The sequence below is a fragment of the Anabrus simplex genome, chromosome 2 (genome assembly GCF_040414725.1).
Source record: "Anabrus simplex isolate iqAnaSimp1 chromosome 2, ASM4041472v1, whole genome shotgun sequence".
NCBI lineage: Eukaryota > Metazoa > Arthropoda > Insecta > Orthoptera > Tettigoniidae > Anabrus > Anabrus simplex.
The window spans coordinates 849,038,630-849,059,338 of NC_090266.1; the positions used below are offsets into that span (position 1 = coordinate 849,038,630).

Here is a 20,709-nt window from a genome sequence, read left to right on the forward strand (position 1 = left end):
ATTTCGTACCATTAGGGGCCGATGACCTCGCTGTTAGGCCCCTTTAAACAACAAGCATCATCATCATCAGCTCTCCGCTTGGGAGCAGGTGATAAACAAGCATTGCAGTGCTCTGGTGTATAGGTACTAAGTCAGAAATGGGTCCTAGGAAGGACATTTCAGGAATCATTAATGAACTGGTGGACTGTATATGTGAGGATTCATGATGGTTTAAATAACTCCACTGTTCATGTTTTGACTATTTCAAGATGTATACTCATCACAGTACTAATCACATCTAACTAAACATAATACCACCACCATCCATTACAGTATATATCGCACGAGAAAAAACTGAATAATGTTAACTATCGATACTCAAATTCACAGTCAAAATCTTTAAAAAAATTTGAAACAGTATTTCCCTTTTTTGGTGTCCACTACAGCTTTCAGAAGGCAGAAGTGTGTAAACCAATGTTAAATTTCCCTGCATCTATCGTTCTATCACATCAAATGTCAAAAAAGTAAAATTTGTCCTCTGCCACAATTTTCCCACAGTGATCGTTTGTAATAAAAATCACAAAAGATCATTTTAATTTAAAGTCACAAAAGATCATTTTAATTTAAAGCGGCAGCTCAGTATTTTAGCATAGAACAGCGGTAACCTGTTACACGAGAATATACAAGCGATTCCGAGTTGCTAGTCTTGGGCAAGGATCTTGTAGGCTGGAGTGCAGTGTGCACCATGCCTCCTATGAGCCACCTTTTGCTATTTTTTCTCCTTGAACCACTAACTGGCTCCTAGAAGTATTTTTACTGAGGGCCGGTTCTACCATCTGCTGGTAAAGTGGTTGGCAGCTGCCCGGGAGGTAAACTACCTGGAGGTGTAAATCGGCTGGTACTTTGGCTTGCGTCCAACCACTACCGCGCAAGCGCTAGGTAGCTACCCAGAGCTAGACACCGATATACGAAGTTGGCTAGACTGACTTTCAACGACTTCTCGCTTTCGAGTGTGGTGCTATCTTTCTTCAGATGTATGAAACTCATTTCGATTCTCTTATTTTCCTGTGCTTGCGTCTGCTGATTATCACCAAAATGCCTAATAAGGGGAGTCTTAGGAGTTACGGACAACGATTTATGTCAAGCTTTCGTGATTTTAATCTATGATCTTCAATATCAATACCTAATTGGGATTAAAATCTCGAGATTACATTTTCTTACGCCAGTTATAACCTGTCATGAAAGGCAGCGTTTTTGAAAAGTATTCTCGTACCGTAGTACATTGGTCAAGTCGCTCGCTCCATAATAGAAGGTATGCAGGTTTTCAACGTATTTCTCATTTACATTTTACAATGTATTTTAGTTCCCTGCCATTGTTCTTAACTCTCTTACGCGCTTCCATATACGTGTATACACACACATCTTCTGTGAATTGATTAAGTATCTCCACGATGCTCTATTTGCAACTAGTTCTGTGACCTCGTTTAGTTCACATGCTTCCATTTATTGAAAATGCATTTCATTCTAATGTTTAACTTTATGAAGATAAAGTTGGAAGGTACTGTAAATGTAAAGAACTAATCGGGATAAATATACATTCATAGGAAGAGGAATTCGGGAATGGAATCGTTTCCAGTTTCGTCGAAATAATTTCCAAGAAGATTATGTAAACAGCTAATAGGGAATCTGCTACCTAGGCGACAGTCCTATATGCTATTAATCATAACATAACTTTCTATAAGTAGCATACATATAACGCAATTTCCTAGTAGACATAATATTGTGATTAAATATTTCAATGAAAAATATTATTAACAAAAGAACGTATGAAAAGAGGCATACAGATTAACACAACGCTAATAATAGAAATAAAAAAGATTCATCACAATAAAGACTCGAACCTGCATACCTCGTATTACAAACTAAGCGCGTTAGCCATTACGCTACGAGAACCCTGAAGGTAGTTAGGATACATACATTAAGTTATACCTCGTGTCTGAAAATTGAAAAAGTAGAAAATTAAAGCTCATTTGTAATGATTTCCACATAGATTTTGATTTTATATCCTTTTAAAGTTTCTTTACGAAAACTTGACGTATAAAATATGCTCCCTAAGCTACCGTTGCAAATCAAGGGAAGCATTAATGTTCAAGATCCTGCAATACAATATCGGCCACTGTTACACTATCATGCTTTTTTTCAGTACGATACTAAGCTAATTTAAGTTGTATGTCACCAGAAATACAGCTAATAATGTTCAACTCTCAAAACTTGCCCGGCAGGTAAAGTCTTATCGGGCCCTCAAAGTGGCCGATAAATTACGCGCCGGGTAACTACGATTTATGCTGCCAATAGCGCTACCTGGGGGTGGTCGGACGGAAACTTCCTTTTACGCGGAGGGCAAGTTACGCGCTACTTTACCATTAGGTGGTAGAACCGGCCCTTAGTTGGAAGAATTAAAACCGAGTCACTGTGAAACTGATTTGCCACAATTTTGTGTGTTGCTATTGGCTGGCTAGGGTTGCCACCTTCATTGTAAATAAGAAAACTGCGCAGTTTAAAATAGTAATGGCATGCACCGGGTACTTCTTAATTAGTCACAGTCCCTGAGCATAGCCTCGGGTGGCCCTAACCGTCGGTGTTTCTTCAAACAGGGTTGCTTTTATCTTCCTTCCGTCTAACATGGATTTAACCCATTCGACAACGGTTTTACTTACCTTCCTCTTTTCCAGTACTTTGATCAGAGAATCATAGGTTGTATTGCTGAAGGCTCCTATATCTACAAATGCCGCCAGTGCAATTTCTTTATATTCTAGGCTTTCCTCTAGTTTACAAACCAACTGGTGGAGTGCTACTTCAGTGGATGCAAACTGATTTGCATGCAACATTGAGTTCAGTTGCACCGTTCTTCTGATATATTTATCCGGAATTTTCTCCATTGCTTTCAGCATGGAGGAAGTTAAACATAATGGTCTGTATGCTTTGGCTTGGGAATAGTTTGCCCTTCCAGGTTTAGGTATGAATACTGCTTTAGCTTCAGACCATGATTTCGGCACATACCCTAAAGCTAGACTAGCTCTGAAGAGGTCCATCAGGGCATTGACGAGTATCTCCCGTCCTTCCTGCAGGAGTATCGGAAGTATCTCATATGGCCCAGGAGCCTTTATAGGGTGGAACGTGCCGATTGCCCATTTTACATGGTGGTTTTATTATTCTGTTGGCACAGTTCCAGTCTGCTCTTCGAGCTCTGGTCTCTGTTCCAAACGTTTCTTCTTCTTTCACCTCCTCACTCTCAGGAAATTGACATGCCATTAGCATCTCCAGCATGTCCTTCCCCGCCTGAGTAAACAACCGATCTGGTTTCTCCAGTTTCCCCACCTGATTTATATGGGTTGCTTTACCTTCTGGAGCCTTGCTGTTTCAGTGTGTGATTCCACTTTCTCACAAAACAGTCTCCAAGATTTTCATTTTGCTTTCCGTATCTCTGGGTTATACTCCGTGAGTTTCCTGTGATATACGTCCCACATACCATTTCTATATGATATTCTGTACATCATCCTAACCTCTTTTTTCATTTTGGCTAGTTTGTTGTTCCACCACCCTACTTTTTTGGTGCTTTTCTTTTCTTTGAGAGGACAGTTGTCATAGAATGACTCTATAACAGTCTTTTCTAATCATTTCACTGTCTCATCCAATTCTTTCTGTCCTCTCATGTTAGTTGGAATTTTTTGTACAGCCTTCCCTAGAACTTCTCTGTATGTATCCCTGTTAGTTCTTTTTGGGTCTCTGTACATCTCGATCCCACATAGTCTCGCATCTATTGCAAATTGGATGTGCTGGTTGGTCTGCCCATGATGGTTCCTTCAGCACCTTCCAGTCTTTAATGAAGTTTGCAATATGCGTAGTGCTTAGTGTAATGTCTTTTACCTCTCTACGATTTTTATTTATAAATGTAGGCTTGTTTCCTAGGTTTCGTATTGTCAACTTGGTTCCAATAATAAACTCTTGTAAAGACTCACCTCTTGCATTGCAGTTCGTGCTGACATATGCTGTGTGGTGTGAATTTGCGTCTGCTCAAAGGACTAAGTGTTCACCTTTCCTCTTTGCGTTGCACATTAGGTTCTCAACTTTTTCTGTTGGGAGCAGATTAGTTGAGTCATATGGGAGGTATGCAGAGTCTATGGTTATTTCTCTGGGACCTTCCCAATTTCCAAGATTTATCTTGGCTGCCACTAACTCCTTTGAACAATGTTCCTGCAACAGAAGGCATTATAGTTTTCTGCTCACAAGTAAACATGTTCTAGACATATTCGATGTAGTATCATACATTAGCTTACCTCCAAATTCTGCCAGTCCTGCTACTCTGCCCTTAACTACCCCTGACTCTTGTATAAGAGCCACATCGATAGCCTTGGACTTGAACTTCCTGACGAAATTGGCCACAGCTGATTTTTTATGTTTAAGGTTGGCCTGTAGAACTTTCAGTACCATCTTTGCCAATACTAGGTTTTGTTTTTCCCTTCAATACTTGAAATTTGATCTGCCCAAGTCCAAGCTTGGCCTTAAGGCCTCTCTTCTTGAGCTCTTCAAAGTCTCTTTCTTTAAGAGCCAAAACAATTGTCCTTCCTGTGTCATCAGTAGTTGTTGCATTCAGCACTCTCCAATCTTTCGTCAGAAGTTTGGTGTCATGCTGAGGTATCCTGACAAGCACATCATCAACCATCATCTTGTCAAAGGGAGGAGGAACCTTGGTGATGAACTTTGTAGTATCAGCACCTTTTTGGCTTCTGCCACTTCCAAATTCTCCCCTTTCCAAGGGTTGCAGTTGGCCACTGTCTATTCCAGCCAGCTTTTAGTTTCTGGATTTGCACAGATCAGTACCATTGCTCCACTTTCCAGCCGTGGAGACTTGAGGAAGCCTGGAAGGCATCCGTCCAACAGTGGTTTCATTTGCGCTATCAGAGCAGATGAAAGTTCCTTCACGTCTTCCTCCTTCAGTTTCCCGTCTGGAAAGGTTTTGGTATTATTGCTACCATGATTGAAGTTAGTCTTTCCGAAAAGGACATGACCATCTCTTCTTTCTGTTTCTTAGCGGGCGGTTTTGTAGCCGAACTTGATGGCGTAATATCCCCTGACCCTGACATTTTGGGTGTTGTCGGAGGGATAGCCTCTCGCCGATCCCTGTTCCTTGGGTTCTTCTCCATCCAAGTTCCAGCCGCTATTTTGGTTCCTTCCTCACTTTCTTTTCTTTTTCTTGTAATATGCACTGTTGCAAGGTGGTCTGTCGATATGAAATCTGTTGATTTTCTATGCAGAAATCTTCATTTCTGTCTCTACGGACTTCCCTGGTTTGCTTGTGGTAGCAGTCTGCTCTACTGGAGCTTCTGTTGCCATTTCTTGTTTTGTGTTGGCGACAGCCTGTCCACTTGGGACTTCTGTCTCCATTTTTTCATCTTGGGCTTGCTCCCGGATTTGCTCTACTCGAGCTTCCATGGCTTCTGTTGATGTCGGAGTTTTTGAAATTGGTTCTTCGTAAGCATGCATATTTCAATCATTCGTAGGGTTTTTACCCCTTCTAGGGTCTTGAGTGTCGTTCTCACCATTCGTGGTGTCATCTCACAACTCGGGCCTCCGTAGTAGAGAACACGCCCCTCACTTGTCCATCCAGTGGTCCGCCCCTGCCCCGAACCTAGGCAGGTTTGTTCCCTTTTCAGTAGGCCTACTCAAGTGGCCTCCACTTGGCATTGTCATAACTGAGTTCACAGCCATGACTTCCCCCCTAGGTTGGGATCGCCCCTTTCCCAACCCGCAGCTCGTCCAGGCTACGTAGAGCAAAGTGATGTGTTGGTTCCAGCACCCCGCAGTGAGCCTTCACATCAATCACCAGCCCTACTTCACCTGAACCACCGTATCACCCATGTGAAGGAACCATTGATGCCTCTCTAGCATGTGTAGGCGAGGCGTCCACTTCCGAGCCTTGACTTGGTCTAGTAACAAATATTGTGAGATGGACTGCAGACAATGGTACAATGGTGAAGTACGAGAAAAGTCAGGTTGCAAGTTTCACCAGTGTTGCTTTTCTCTTTCTCTTACCTCTCCAAGAGCTTCCTAACCGAGCAAGTTGGCTGTGCACTTAAGGGTGTGCAGCTGTGAGCTTGCATTCTGCAGATAGTGGGTTTGAATCCCACTGTCAGCAGCTGTGAAGATGGTTTTCTATGGTCTCCGATTTTTACATCAGGCAAATGCTGGGGCTGTACCTTAATTAAGGTCATTTGCTGCTTCCTTTCCACTCTCAGCCCTTTCCTATTCCATCATCGCCATAAGACTTATCTGTGTCGGTGTGACGTAAAGCAACTTGTAAATAAGAGTTTTCTAATTCTATCTACTTTTCCAGGTGAAGAGCAGTACAAAAGACTCTTAGAGGTTATAAACAGGTTATGAACAGTATACAGAAGTTGTTTCTTTGTTTGAGACATATTTACAATAATTATCCTATAATGTGATTTTAAATAAAGATTTATAGATAGATTATGAACAATATACACTTGCAGTTTCCTCGTTTGATACATAGTATTTACAATACGGTAATATGTAATCTAACACTTCTTGAGCCACTACATATGTACACATGTAATAAATTAATATTAACGCAAATTTTGGCACATATTTCAGAATATTTTATATTAAAGGAGGAATATCACTTCCTTTCTCAAGTTCAGCAACAGTGTGATGATCTCAGCAAGAAGTATCCAGTTTTTCTCAAGAACAAGAAGTTTCAGGAAATGTATGATGCCACTTTCTGGTCATATTTTCCATTATTTGGGTGGCTGTGTAATATAAAAGTGGAAGTGCATGAAAACTGAAGTCTTAATGATACTGGTAAAACAATCGGGAAAGCCCTGCTTAGTAAATGGTTATTTGGTGAACAAAATGCATATTTTGAAACAAACAGAAGTTGGTGGTTGTCAGCTGTGTGAAACAGAGGTAAGTTTTGTGTTAAATTATTTATAATTGCAGTGTTGATATGGTTTTGCATACGATTGTCTATATGTTTAAAACACCAGGCTGATTTTTTTTTTGGCATCGATTTTGTGAGAACGGCTGATCCAGTTGACATCATAAAGCATTCTGTCGAAAGCTTTTTACCTGTAGATTTGCAGGGTATCTTTAAAAGCATAACAATGTGTTGTTGTGTATCTTCAAATTTAAAGAAAAATGTGGCATTCTCATTGGTAAATACGCTCGGCAGTACTTCAAGACCGCCTGAACCGTGAGAGCGCTGAACAGGTTAGGGGAGGTGGAAGGGGGTAGGCATGCATATGCAGTCATACATCTTACTGGTCAGTCAGTTGTGCTTCGTGGAAAGGAACAGTCGCTGCTTTGTTTCCCAGCAGTTGAACATTTCACATTACTGTACATTCAAAATTTCCCTAAATTTTAACGAGTGTTCGGTGTCTGGATTAAAATTAAATTTCAAAGCAGGTGATGATATGCTATAAGCATTGCTCAATATGGGATAAAGCCCCAATGGCAAATGGGAATTCATTAATGTGTGTGAATTGTCTTCTAAAATACATCGTCAATAATGATATTCCATTCCTTGTGGTGTGAAAATTATTGTTCTTGGAGAAGATTTCATAAAGGTCTTGCCTTTTTTGCTACCTGCTCATCACCAAAACATTATTTTGTAATTTTAGTAAATAGTCTCCTCTTTAACCCTTCTTCAAAAATATGTGCGTAAAACCACATAAAAACAGAATTCACTGATATTTTTTTGCAAGAAATCTGTAATGGCGACTACCCCTCTGTAAATGGTGATGGATCAAATGTTATTAATGAATTACCAGCCGGAATTTTAGCACATGATGATATCGTGATTGAAATTTATAGCAAAACGTTCTCTTCTGTGAGAGATGACATCATTTTCTCAAGTTGCCATTCTTAATTAATTTGAAAGACATTAGGCTTCTATCCGGTAGTTCAAAACCATACACTAGCATCGACAGATTAATACTGAAGATGAAAGTAAGCTACTTCATTTCCCAGCATAATTCTTGAATTCCTTTGAATTAATCTAAATAATTGTTCTAAAAATTGGAGCCATAGTTATGCTCGTTAGAAATCAGAAAGTTTCCCAATGGCTCATAAACGGAACTAGATTATAGGCCTAGTTCTAAGAAGTACAAAAATAGTTTATATTTGGAAATAATAAGTGGTGATAAAGCTGGACAGAGCTCTATTCCCCCATATTGACTTAACAACATCTGATAAAACACTTCCATTTTCTTTCAAGAGGCATAAATTTCCAATTCGCTTGACATTTTCTATCACGATCAATAAACCTCAAGGGCCGTGTTGGTCTCCATTTACCTCAGCCAGTGTTTGGCCAGTTAAATGTTACAATGTCAGGAGAGCAATCTTTTAAAGTTAAAATAGTGCCAGACTGTAATTGTACAAGGAATGCACGGAGCAAGTGGCTGGATGGTTTTAAGTCACATAGGTATCAGCTTACATTTGGAAGATAGTAGGTTCGAACCCCACTGTCAGCAACTTTGAAGATTGTTTTCCGTGGTTCTGCAGCAAATACTGGGGCTGTACCTTAATGCCACGGTCCCTTCCTTCCCACTTCTAGCCATTTCCTATCCCATTGTCGCTTTAAGACCTATCTTTGTCGGTGCAATATAAACTTGTTAATCAATCGTCCACTTCTTCATGTATTAAGAAACTTCTGGCCTAGTGAAAGATTCTAACCTGGGGAGCTTAGTACCTATTTAAAAAAAAAAAAAAGGAAAGAAATATTTACAATGTTTCGCATGAATGCATGCGAGTACTAAGCCTGAAAGCTGGTTGAGTCCTCACCAGCTCCTCCATCAGCTGTTGCAGATAACTTGTGCAATGATAAGGATGCATACAAGGCTGATGAGTGAGGTAGTTCCCCATTACTTTCCTCATGGAACCAGAAGTTGCTGTTACATATCAGCTCTCCAAGTCCACTGCATTGCATGCAGTAATCAACACCATGAGCGACGTTTTCACACAATCATAACAGACTGGCTGGATAAGGAATGGCATTGCTTGCATCACTCTTACTTCAGTCACCTTCTTGCTGTCAAAGCCAAATCACGAGACTGAGAGAGGTCAGTGAAAGTAACAAATTCGTTCTAGCCCATACCACAAGACATAGTTCACTGTAAACACTAGGTCTTGCCAGTAAAGGTATGTTTCTTCTGTAACAAAAATCATTATTACAGTAATTAGCTGATGTGACAGTGCCAGTATTTTGTGACTCTTATATAAGAGGATATAGGGATCCAGTTAGTTACAGTATTGCTCCCAGTTAATAGCTGTGTGTGAAACGAAATCGTAATTTTGACATAATGACCTATGTTGAAAAAAGGCAATCCCAGGCATTAATAAGGATTTTGTTTTTAAAACATTAAAATTAATTAACAAGGTTATCAGTGATTTTATTAATTATAGTCACTATAATGAAATATTATCTACTACAGTAAAAACCTGTTAATTTGAGCACGTCTGTAATATGACATTTTTATGGAACTGGCAGATTTTAATTTGTTTATATATGGAATTTACTCTTTAAGTTTACCACCTGTCTAACTTAAATATTGACCACAATTTGATAAAGAAAGGATTTTTCACCTGTATATGTTACCACTATGACACTAGTTTGTTGAAAAGTTTATATAGGCAAAGTTAACTTCCAAGTCTGCCTTTGTGTTGCACTCCTACAACATTCCTTGTGCCTAAAGGTAGCTGTTGAACTGTGTTAACACGAAGGTCAAATTCCAGTGGTCTTTAAAAATTTCACCCATTGCCCTAACCATTGCTTCATAGGCAGGGTCATTTATCCCTTCCTTTTGTGACAGAATATGAACACTGATTGTGCAGACTCAACTCTCTACACACAATCTCCTATTTACTTAAATGTTATATAATTTGGTTCCAACACAGAGTGAGGCCCTGTAATCCATCAATCAATGAATTTAATACTGTATTGTAATTCAAACAATAAAAATGCTGCAGAAGGACTGTTTGAATTATATACCTTGAAATGATTAAATCAAAGATTGTCTTACTTCTACTTCTTGTTCTTCTACTTCTGGATAGAGTGAAATCAAATCAAAATCTCTTTATTTGCAAATGAGGTGTCTACCTCGGTGGCAAATGGTAAACTAAAATACATTATTGTCAAGCACTAAATTTTAAATTAACAAGAGATACATTATACATTATTTCCTACTTTGACTTTCTGAACCCTTGAATTTAGAAATGTTTTTATCCAACTTGTAACCCTTACGTCCAATCCTATTCCCTCCAATTTCTTTAATAATATTCCATGTTTTACTCTATCAAAGGCTTTGGAAAGATCTATGGCTATGCAATCTAATTGACCTCCTGAATCCAATTGATCTGATATGTACTGCTGAAATCCCACCAGTTGTGCCTCACAAGAAAATTTCTTTCTAAATCCATACTGGCTCCTCATGAACCAATTTTTATCATCACATATCCCTCTGATGTACTTCGATATTAAACTCTCCAGTATTTTACAAACTATACTGGTCAGGCTGATTGGTCTGTAGTTCTCTGGTTTCCTTTTATCACCCTTTCCTTTATAAATTGGTATTATTATAGATTCCTTCCATTCCTTTGGTATTACACTATTATTTATGACATAGTCAAAGAGAAATTTTAAATAAGGCACTACGTACCACCCCATTATCTTTAATACCTCCCCAGTAATTTGATCACTTCCTGCTGCTTTTCCTTGCTGAAGCAGTTGGATTTCTCTGAAAATATCTTCATTTGTGAATGAGAAGCTTCTTGTTTCCCTCTGTGTCTCTCCCTATCTTCTGTTTTGGTTTCCAACTCCTGACAATCATCTACTGAATCTCTGAATTCCCTACTAAATAGGTTTGCTTTCTCAGTATCTGTTAAATAGTGTTCACCCCCTTCTCCCACCATTGTAGGAATTTGGATTCCTTTTCCTTTTTTATTCCTGATATATGAATACAGCTTTTTCCATTTCCCTTTGTGGTCATTACCCTCTTGAAGTATGCCATTCATATAATTCTCTTTTGCTTCCTTTTTCACTCTATTCAATTCCCTCATTAGCTGTTTTCTAGTTTCTCTACTCTCCCTACCCTCTTTGATTTTCCTGTTTACTATTCTACATTTTCTTTTTAATTTTCTTATTTCCCTTGTATAATAAACAGGGTCTGAGGTCATTTTACCCTTAACAGGTACAAATCTCTTCTCTCCTTCCCAAATGATTCCTTTAAATTTAGCCCAAAGTGTATCCACGTTACTTCCTTCACTTATCCAGCAACTGAATAGTGATTTAAGGTAAGTCCCAAATTCATCAACTTTAGTTTTTCTGTACAATTTCTTGTCTTGTGTAACCCTCTTATTAAGCCTTTTTGGTACCAGTCCCACATCCATTATTACAGCCTTATGGTCTCCTATTCCTTCAATTACCTCGGTTTTATCAACAATTTCCCATGATTTAACCAAGAATACATCTAGTAAGTTATTGAGACGAGTCGGTTCTTGTACTACTTGTGTAAATCCTCCCTCCCAAATTAACTTATTTGCCAGTTTCCGTTCATGGGCTTCACTAGCAGCTCCATTCCATTCTTCAGGCAAATTTAGATCTCCCCCTATTATTACCATATCATTATTATTGTTTTTATGAGTATAATCTATTATTTTCTCAAATATTTCCATGTCTCTTTCCTCTCTTCCAGGCCTGTATGTTCCTATAATTCCCACCTCCTTCATATTATCACAAACTAATTTTATCCCTAATATTTCATCCCTTTCATCAGTAAACCATTCATGTGAACAGTAAGTTTCCTTCACCAGAATAAACACTCCCCCCCCATTTTTATCTCCTCGTTCTCTACGTGAACTCTCTGGCGATGATAGGGTTACAGCTGGGTGTCGTGCAAGAGACACTACACACACTGCTTTGGCAATTTTCTATTTTACAAGTGGTGACGTGTGCTAATAGGTCACTGTTTTTTCACATGTGCAAGTACCTCCTCTCTGGTAGCTGGTGTTTGAGCCTGACATGACCAGCCCTCTTGATTTACTTTGATATTGTTTGCGGTATGTTACACAAACAACAGTTGCCGTCCACACAGTGTCACTGTGTACAATACTGATACAGTACTGCACTGCAAACAACCCATTGGTCACTGGATGCACAAATGACTAACAGATGTATCCAGGCCATGCATCACATATACTAACATCCAGTCTTCATCCAACCCAGCGCCCTTTTACAACATATTATGCTTACATCCTACAGAGTTTACTACGTTGCAGGTGATAAATATCATTATGGTTCTGTATTGAAGATACTATATTTGTACGATGTTAATTAATTATTTAACCATCTATTCAATACATTAAAATTTTTATACAATTAGGAAAGGAAGTGATCATTGTCATCTTAAGAATGTGAGACATGTTTCACCTTTCATAGAAGGCATCATCACTCACTGTACCTCCTTAAAATTAAATCAGGGACCTGATTTAAAATTAAAGTATAATTACTAAGATTTAATATTAACATTTTTACAATAGGAGCAGTCTAAGGAAAATAATACAATATTCTGTACTAATGTTAATAACAATATCAGCCATTGGCTGTTGATTATTAGTTGTATAAGGAACATATACAGTGCTTAGTAGCAGTAGTCTGATTTGAAAATTTAAATATTACATTATTTGGAATGTTAGGAAAATGTACCAGCAATTTGAGAGAATGTTAAATGAGACTTTACTCAGAAGTAAAGTCGTAATATTGGAAAAACTGGTTGAAGTCTTAGGTTCGAGAATTATGGTTTCAACCAGATAGCTTTTCTAATATTACAACCTTATTTCTGAGTAAAGTCTCATTTAACATTATTTCAAATTGCTGGCATATTTTCTTAACATTCCAAATAATGTAATATTTAAATGTTCAAATCAGACTGCTGCTACTAAGCACTGTATATGTTCCTTATACAACCAATAATCAACAGCCAAAGGCTGATATTGTTGTTATGCACATTAATACAGAATATTGTAGTCTTTTCCTTAGACTGCTCCTGTTGTAAAAATGTTCATATTAGATCTTAGTAATTATACTTTAATTTTAATCAGGCGCCTGATTTAATCTTGAGGAGGTACACTGACTGATGATGCCTTCTATGAAAGGCAAAACATGTCTCATATTCTTAAGGTGACAATGATCAATTCCTAATTGTATAAAAATTTTAATGTATTGAATAGGTGGTTAAAGAATAAATTAATTACCATCCTACAAAAATAGTTTACTACTCCGGTGTGATGCCTGCGTTGAATGTGGCGGGGAACAGTTCAAACAGGTTTTGTAAACCTTCATTGTCCTGTGTCTAATGTCACTGTGGCGGTTAGTGACATTTTACTCTGGCAGGCTGTGCCGCCATCTCTTCCCCCCTCCCAGTAGATTCACTTTTCACTGACAAGCATCATGATATTTTAGATGAAATATTATAATAACTTCATGGGACTGGCTGAATAGAAATCTGCTTGTTGTACAACAACAGTAACTTAACAATTTCATTCTCCTACAAACAGTGCCGTTGCCTTACAGTTACATTTTGAATCTTTGTCTTAGTTTCATTATATAAATTAATTGTTTAAATAGTCAGTAGAATGAAATTCATTGCTTTGTAAAATGTTTTGGAATTAATTTCTAACAACAGTTAATGTACGACGTGGGGGAAAAGCTTAGGTACATCGTAAAGGGGTTGCGGGCTCTGCCGGACAGACCATACACACGCCTGAACTCTTCCTTACACTGACAAGCCCATATCGTCTTTACAGGCTCTTCCCGCAGCCCGCAAACTTTCTAAACTCCAGGAACCTACTTAGGGCTCTCCTGCCAGAGCCCAACTGCCTCACGGCTAAAGAGAAAACATTGTGCTTGCTGAACGGCTGCCACGGTTTACAGCCAAAATAATAGAGATAACATTGAATAATTCAATAGCACACCACTGTAAGTTCGATTTCGCTGCATTTGTCCATCTCTTCATTTAATCAGTTACAGAGTGAAATTATGTTAAGTGTTTTTGAAAAGGCGGTGGGGTGGCGTCGCGTCCAAAAGCCCTTCATGCATGAACCGCCACTGCTGTGTACACAAAAGCAGTCAGTCACTTCATTGATCATCAGTGGATCATCAGTGTTTCATTCTAGGCTATACGTTCCTATTCAAAAGTTGCACTTTGATACTTCTATGGAGTACTTCAGTTTCTATGCAACCGTTTGAATTGCCCAGTATAATTTAAAACATTCCAGTTGTGGGTAGTGAAATTCAAGTGATGGGTTAATATCACGCGGTAGTCTGTACTGTATTGAGTTTCATGATCATCATTGTTTTGAAGGTCCAAAAATAGTTCATCAGTCCTGTTATGAGAAGTCTATTCTCACTTCTATGTACTTTCTGCTGAGGAAAGTGGAGAATTTCCAAAAAAATTCTCAAAGTCGCTTGAAAATGTAAAGGCATGTCGACACCCCTGTAATGATGAAGCACCTTCATGACTTAAGCTTGCAAGCTGTTCAAGAAGTGGTGTGGGCAGAAGGTGAGCAATGTTGTACTGATTTCTGCTAATAGTTGCGGTTTAAATACTGGCCAAAACAGTCACATCACCATTATCTGCTCCTCTCTTATAAATATACTAATCTGTGGGATAGTTAGAATAATCATCTTTAATAATAGGGTATCTTTATTATACAGTACTAAAGAAATAATTAATATGTTCTCCTGGCTTACAGAAATTATCTTGCCCAACTAAGCATCAATCAAAAAATGTTTGTGGTTTGTTGAGGAATGACCATCCATATATCCATAGCTCCTTAACATGACGGCAAATGTTTGAAGTGCTCCATTCGTTTCGATATGTCTTGTACATTTATAAAGTGGGGGGGGCAGTCTAACTTACCTGGCCCCACTTGAAGTGGGATATTATTTCTCCTTAATATGGAATGTGTGGTTGTTGCTACGTGTGGTCTGGCTCTGCCTTGCGGAAATATGACCTGGAAATTGGGCTGCAATAATAGGATCTTAACAGATTTCAGATCAATTATCAGTGCAGTAGTCATTCTTTTAAGTGTGGTATGGATATATTCTGGAGGCAATTTACTATTATACTCGGGAGTACTCCACACAATGGGTTTGACCTCCACTGTGTGTAGCCCTGAAAAGGTTTTTCTTTGGTTACCCATTTTAACACGAGATAAATACTGGGGCTGTACTTCAATTAAGGCCATGGTCACTTACTCCCTAGTCCTAGCCGTTTCCTGTCCCATCATCGTCATAAGACCTATGTCAGTGCAACATAAAACAAATAGTAAAAAAAAAAAAAAAAAATCTCCAGACCATCATGCCTTTTATTAGCGTGGTAAGTTTTGTGTTAATACAATCCTGACAACACCAGTTGCCAGGTCATAATCCAATAAGGTTACGTTCACCTAAAGTGAAGTGGGAATAATTCTAAAAGACAGTATTTTGCCATTCATGTAGTTTGGTGCGCAATTGGAACCATTCAGTCTTGGCATTGATAAGTCATTGGTAGCTTTTACAGACTGAGAGAAATATGGAAACCATATTGTTCCACATGATGAACTGTTCTACATGATGGAACTGTTCGAAAGGGCAATGAAGAATGCGTTATTCTTCAGCGATTCTGCATGATATATCCCTAATTTTTTGGGTACAATGCATTACACTCTAGAATGTCAACAATTCATTTAATTTCAAACGCAGGAATTGACACCATGTCTGCTCTGACATGGCATCCTTAGTGTTGTCGGTAGACCACTACTGGACAAACACAGACAGTTCAAATAATAATAATAATAATAATAATAATAATAATAATAATAATAATAATAATAATAATAATAATAATAAGCGAGGGAAGTGACTGGAAAGTTCAGAGGTTCTGTGGTAGGTACATAGATGGCATACAAAGTAAATAGAAATCATGACCTATAACATGACGATATAGATTTTGATTCCCATAGGGAACCTAAAATATCTGTCCCGAATGAGCAAATTCATAATACCAATACAATGGTCCGTTATTGGACATTATAAATTTTCCAGCTTATTCATTCTTGGTTGCCTGCGTTTCGTCCTCGTGTGCTAAGTTAGGCTCGTCAGTTGGGACTTAGCACACCACCCAAGACGCAAGGGAATCAACATCTACATCATTTGATGGCCAGGCAGGCATCAATTTTTGGAAATGAGACATGGCTCTCATAGTGCATTGGCACTGCTGGTGGCTTCAAGTAGCCTATGCAGTGGCCTCCACGGTATGCACTAGCCTTGCGTCTTGGGTGGTGTGCTAAGTCCCAACTGACGAGCCTAACTTAGCACACGAGGACGAAACGCAGGCAACCAAGAATGAGTTAGCTGGAAAATTTATAATGTCTTTAACAAGACAGTTAAAAACATGTATTTAGAATCATCGAAACACAATGCCAATAAGAGGAGGACCAAAATTTAAAACAACAAGAACCATTGAAAAAAATACATTTGAAAGGAGACAACAGTGATTCGAGCCAGCCACTGAATTACGATAAAATTTCTCAGCACAGCAAAGAATTAAATTCACAGTTTACAAATTTGAACGCCTAATTGACACCTGAAAAAGAATAGAACCCTGTGAGGTAAAAGGAGAGGGAACTCTAGGTAGGAATGCGACGCAGGAGATTCATCCTGCCAAGAAAACTTCAGAAAGGTAAAGATCTAGCAACACTAGCTGGGATAGACATTTTCTAATTGACGAGAAGATATGTTCTCAAATGTTCCAACCACCTGCCATCGCAGAGTCCGCAATATTTACAGTTCTAAACATAGAGACAATTGATCCTAGCACTCGCAGACACTTAATAACCGTTGGCTCATATATATATAAAAAAGGGGGGGAAGGGACGAGATGACAAAGCCTGAAGGGCTCGCTCTCTCTATCTCTGAGTTGAACCTGGACTGATTGTAAGTTGGAAGAATCAGAGTTTATATAGGAGGTGTGTGGGAGGTGCTGGAAGCATTTAAACATACGGTTCATTTTAGAAGGTGACGTAATGTAGCGGTGACGTGGTGAGCAACAGTATGGGGTATTATGGCGTTCAGTTGAATGAAGGCTGCTGGAGCGAGCTGTTGATGTAGCGTTCAGTAGAATGAGGGCTGATTATGCATGATGTGGCAATGTGAGCAGTCCATAATAAGGTAATTTAAATAAAGTCTCGTAGAATTTCCAGGGGAATATTACAATGCTTAGCACACTTTCTTCTGCTATTAGGTTATTTAATGAATAGCTGTGTAAATGAGAACTTCCCCATCTACTACTACTACTACTACTACTACTACTTCTACTATTTTTTTGATGAGACCTGTAATGAAAAACTGGTCATTGTATTTGTTATCAAGCTGCTATTGGTTTCATCATAGTCGTCATATGCAGTTTCCAGCTGTTTGCCTAGTCTGCTTGGAACATAAGCCTCTCCATCTCCTCTTGTCATCCCACCACTTCTCCCACGTCACTCTTGCCCAGTCCTCTCCTCTTCTCTGTACACACTCTTCCACTCCTTTTATCCACCTATCTTTTGGTCTTCCTCTCGGTCATTTTCCTGTTATCTCCATTTAGTGCATCCTCCTCGGTATCCTTTCCTCTGTTATTCTCTTCATGTGTCCATACCATCTAAGTCTAGATGTCTCTATTGTGTTCAGTACTGGATCTTCTTTTACTATATCTCCAACCTTTTCAACTTCTATGTTAGGCCCGTTTAAACAACAAACATCAATCAATCAACATCATTAACCTTTTCATTTCTCATCTTATCCATTCTTGTCACTCCTATCCTGCTTCTCAAAAATTTAATTTTACTTGCCTGTATCCTAGTCATGGCTTTCTGCCTCATCACCCAAGTTTCTGCTGCATATGTCAGAACAGGTACATAGTAAGTCCTATATATCACTGTTTTGCTTCTCTGAGGGACATCCTTGCTCCAAACCAGGCTTCTGACACTTCTCATGAACGCTCCTGCTTATCTTCCATGCTTGATAATTTCCTTATCATTTCTTCTGCTTTCCTCTATGATACTTTCCAGGTACTTGAAACTCTCTGCCTTCCTAAGCTGTTCCCCTCGAAGCATTATCCCTCTCGTAGGTCTCTCCTTCTGTCTAGTTGTGATCACTATCTCGCTCTTTTTGGCATTAAATTTCATTCCATATTGTTCCACCTCACTTTCCTGTGCATCTGACTGTTCCTGGATATCCTCTTTCTTTTCTCCCCAGACTAACAAGTTATCTGCAGACATAATCACCTCATTTTTCCTTCCCCAATTTTCTTTGCCACTTTTGTCATTAGCTCGTCCATTACTACAATGAAGAGCAAAGGTGACTGAATACTTCCTTGTCTTAATCCACTTTTTTGCTAAAACCAGTTTGTTCTTTCCCCTTTCTTTCACACAACTGACCCTCCCATGGTACATACGCCACACTCTTTCTATTGTTTGCTTCTCAACACCTTTTTTACTGTAAGGCTTTCCATACCTTGTTTCTGCAAACATTATATGCTTTCGCAAAGTCCATGAAGGCCATCATTAGATCTTTACCCCACTAATAATGATGCTCTTGTAGTTGTCTTATTGTGAATATAAGGACCTACCTAATCTGAAGCCATACTGCTCTTCTCTTAACTTCTCTTCCTCCCTTGTTCTGATTCTGTTCTCCAGAATCTTCTCAAACACCTTTGCACGGTGACATAATGATGTGACTCCCTTATAAAAATATTTCCTATTCCCCTTCCTTAAGATGGGTATGATTATCCCCTTCTTCCAGTCTTCAGGGGTCTACCTTTCCTCCCACAAGTCCAACCCCGCGTCCATGCCGAGATGGGCAACGTCTGCAAGTAAGGGGTAGCTTGTGGGGGGTGAAGTACAGTGGGGACCGCGAGTGCCCCCGAGACCATTACAGTAGCTGTAAAGGTCCTACAGGAATCCTGAGAAAAGATGACAGCTAACAAGCCTCTAGTGAATTCACGACACGCCTAGAAAGTTGGTGATGGATATCAAATCGCAACTCACTATTATTGGTTTACAGATTGTAAATCTGTATATGGAAGACATATAAACTGTCTTAAATAATTATCTATATTACTTTGTTTTTTACATTACCTAAGAAGACATACTCTCTCAAACCTATGAACATAAGCTAAAATGAACACCACTTTTGAAATAGACTACATATGTGTGGTTTCAGCTTGCTTAGTATTAGTGTGCTATCCAGCTAGCATTCATTTACTTCCCTTGTCTTTGGAACGTGACAGACCGGCTGCAAAGTGTATTACAGCACACACTTCCATGCTCAAGTTTGTAAGGTTTGAATCCTCGTGCACTTGTTTGGCATTGAAGAGAACTTGAATGCATGAGACTGAAGTCAATAAATTTAATGGCAATATTAAAATGAACCCCTTTTCTGGGAAAATCTTCCAAGCCCTTGAAAATTTAAATTACTTCAAAAGTTTAAAGTAAGTAACCACATTATCACCACCACCACCATTGTCATAGTGTTCATGTTTAGACTTTGTTTCATCTAACAGATGAGTTGATTTGTATTGATAAGGAGGATTTTAAAATATTTTCTTTTGTATAGTGTTCATATACATTTCAGATCATTCAAAGAGTTCATTCACTTTATATGGTTGTACACTGACTTAGCAAATGTCATGGGATAGTCACCTAATAGCGTGTGGGGCCTCCTCCTGGCCCTGCGAACTGCAGTGAGACGCTGGTGAAGTGAGTCGACAAGTCCCTGGTAGTCCTCTGGACGCAGCTGACACCAAATCGTTTGCAGAGCGGCCGCCAATGCTGATCTGTTCGTGGGTGCAGGATCCATGGCACGGAGCCTGCGTTCCAGGACATCCCAGATATGTTCAATAGGGTTCATATCGGGGCTCCTGGGTGGCCATGGCAGTAGTTGGACCTCCACTGCATGTTCCTGGAACCATTCCCGAGCGATGTGGCGGCACGTTATCTTGAAATACTGTAGAACCATCTGGGCGCTGGAAGGCCAAAAATGGGTGGAGATGGTCTGCAAACAGCTCAACATACCATGTACCATTCAAAGTCTCTTCCAGAACAACTAGGGGGCCCATTCCATACCAGGAAAATGCACCCCAGACCATAACAGAGACACCATCGCCCTGGACCACACTTTCGAGGTAGGTGGGATCCATCGCTTCATGTAGTCCGCGCCATACACGGTGTCTCCCATCGGCATGGTGCAGTTAAAATTGTGATTCGTCCTACCATATCACGTTACGCCTTTGTTCCAGTGTCCATCCCTGGTGACTGGCGACAAATGCGCATCGTTGTGCCCAATGATGTTGGGTTAACAGTGGCACCCGTGTACGGCGCCGGCTCCCATACGCCATAGAACCTATGTTCCTACGGATTGTCTCCTGGGAGACGTGTTTAGCACGGCCTGTGTTGAATGGACACATGATTTGTTGCACGGTTGCCCGTCTGCCACTATTGACAATCCGTCTCAGATGTCGCCGGTCACGGTCATCGAGGGTTACACCTGTTACATGCACAGCCACTGCTCACAAGGTCTTCTATACAACTGCCGCTGGCACAGGGGGCGTGTGGTGCGCAGACAACACACCTGCG

The 20,709-nt window shown here is 39.5% G+C and overlaps 1 protein-coding gene across 9 annotated transcripts in view; it reads left to right on the plus strand.

Moving 5' to 3' along the window:
- Positions 1-20,709, plus strand: part of LOC136864508 (protein boule) — a 350,930-nt gene that overhangs the window by 251,923 nt on the left and 78,298 nt on the right. For 3 of the 9 annotated variants that reach the window (XR_010859321.2, XR_010859320.2, XR_010859322.2), the window contains one exon: positions 6,652-6,963. The exons of the other annotated variants lie outside the window; for them this stretch is intronic. The gene's annotated coding sequence lies outside the window, so the exon portion shown is untranslated. The remainder of the gene's footprint in view (positions 1-6,651; positions 6,964-20,709) is intronic. 9 annotated transcript variants of the gene reach the window in all.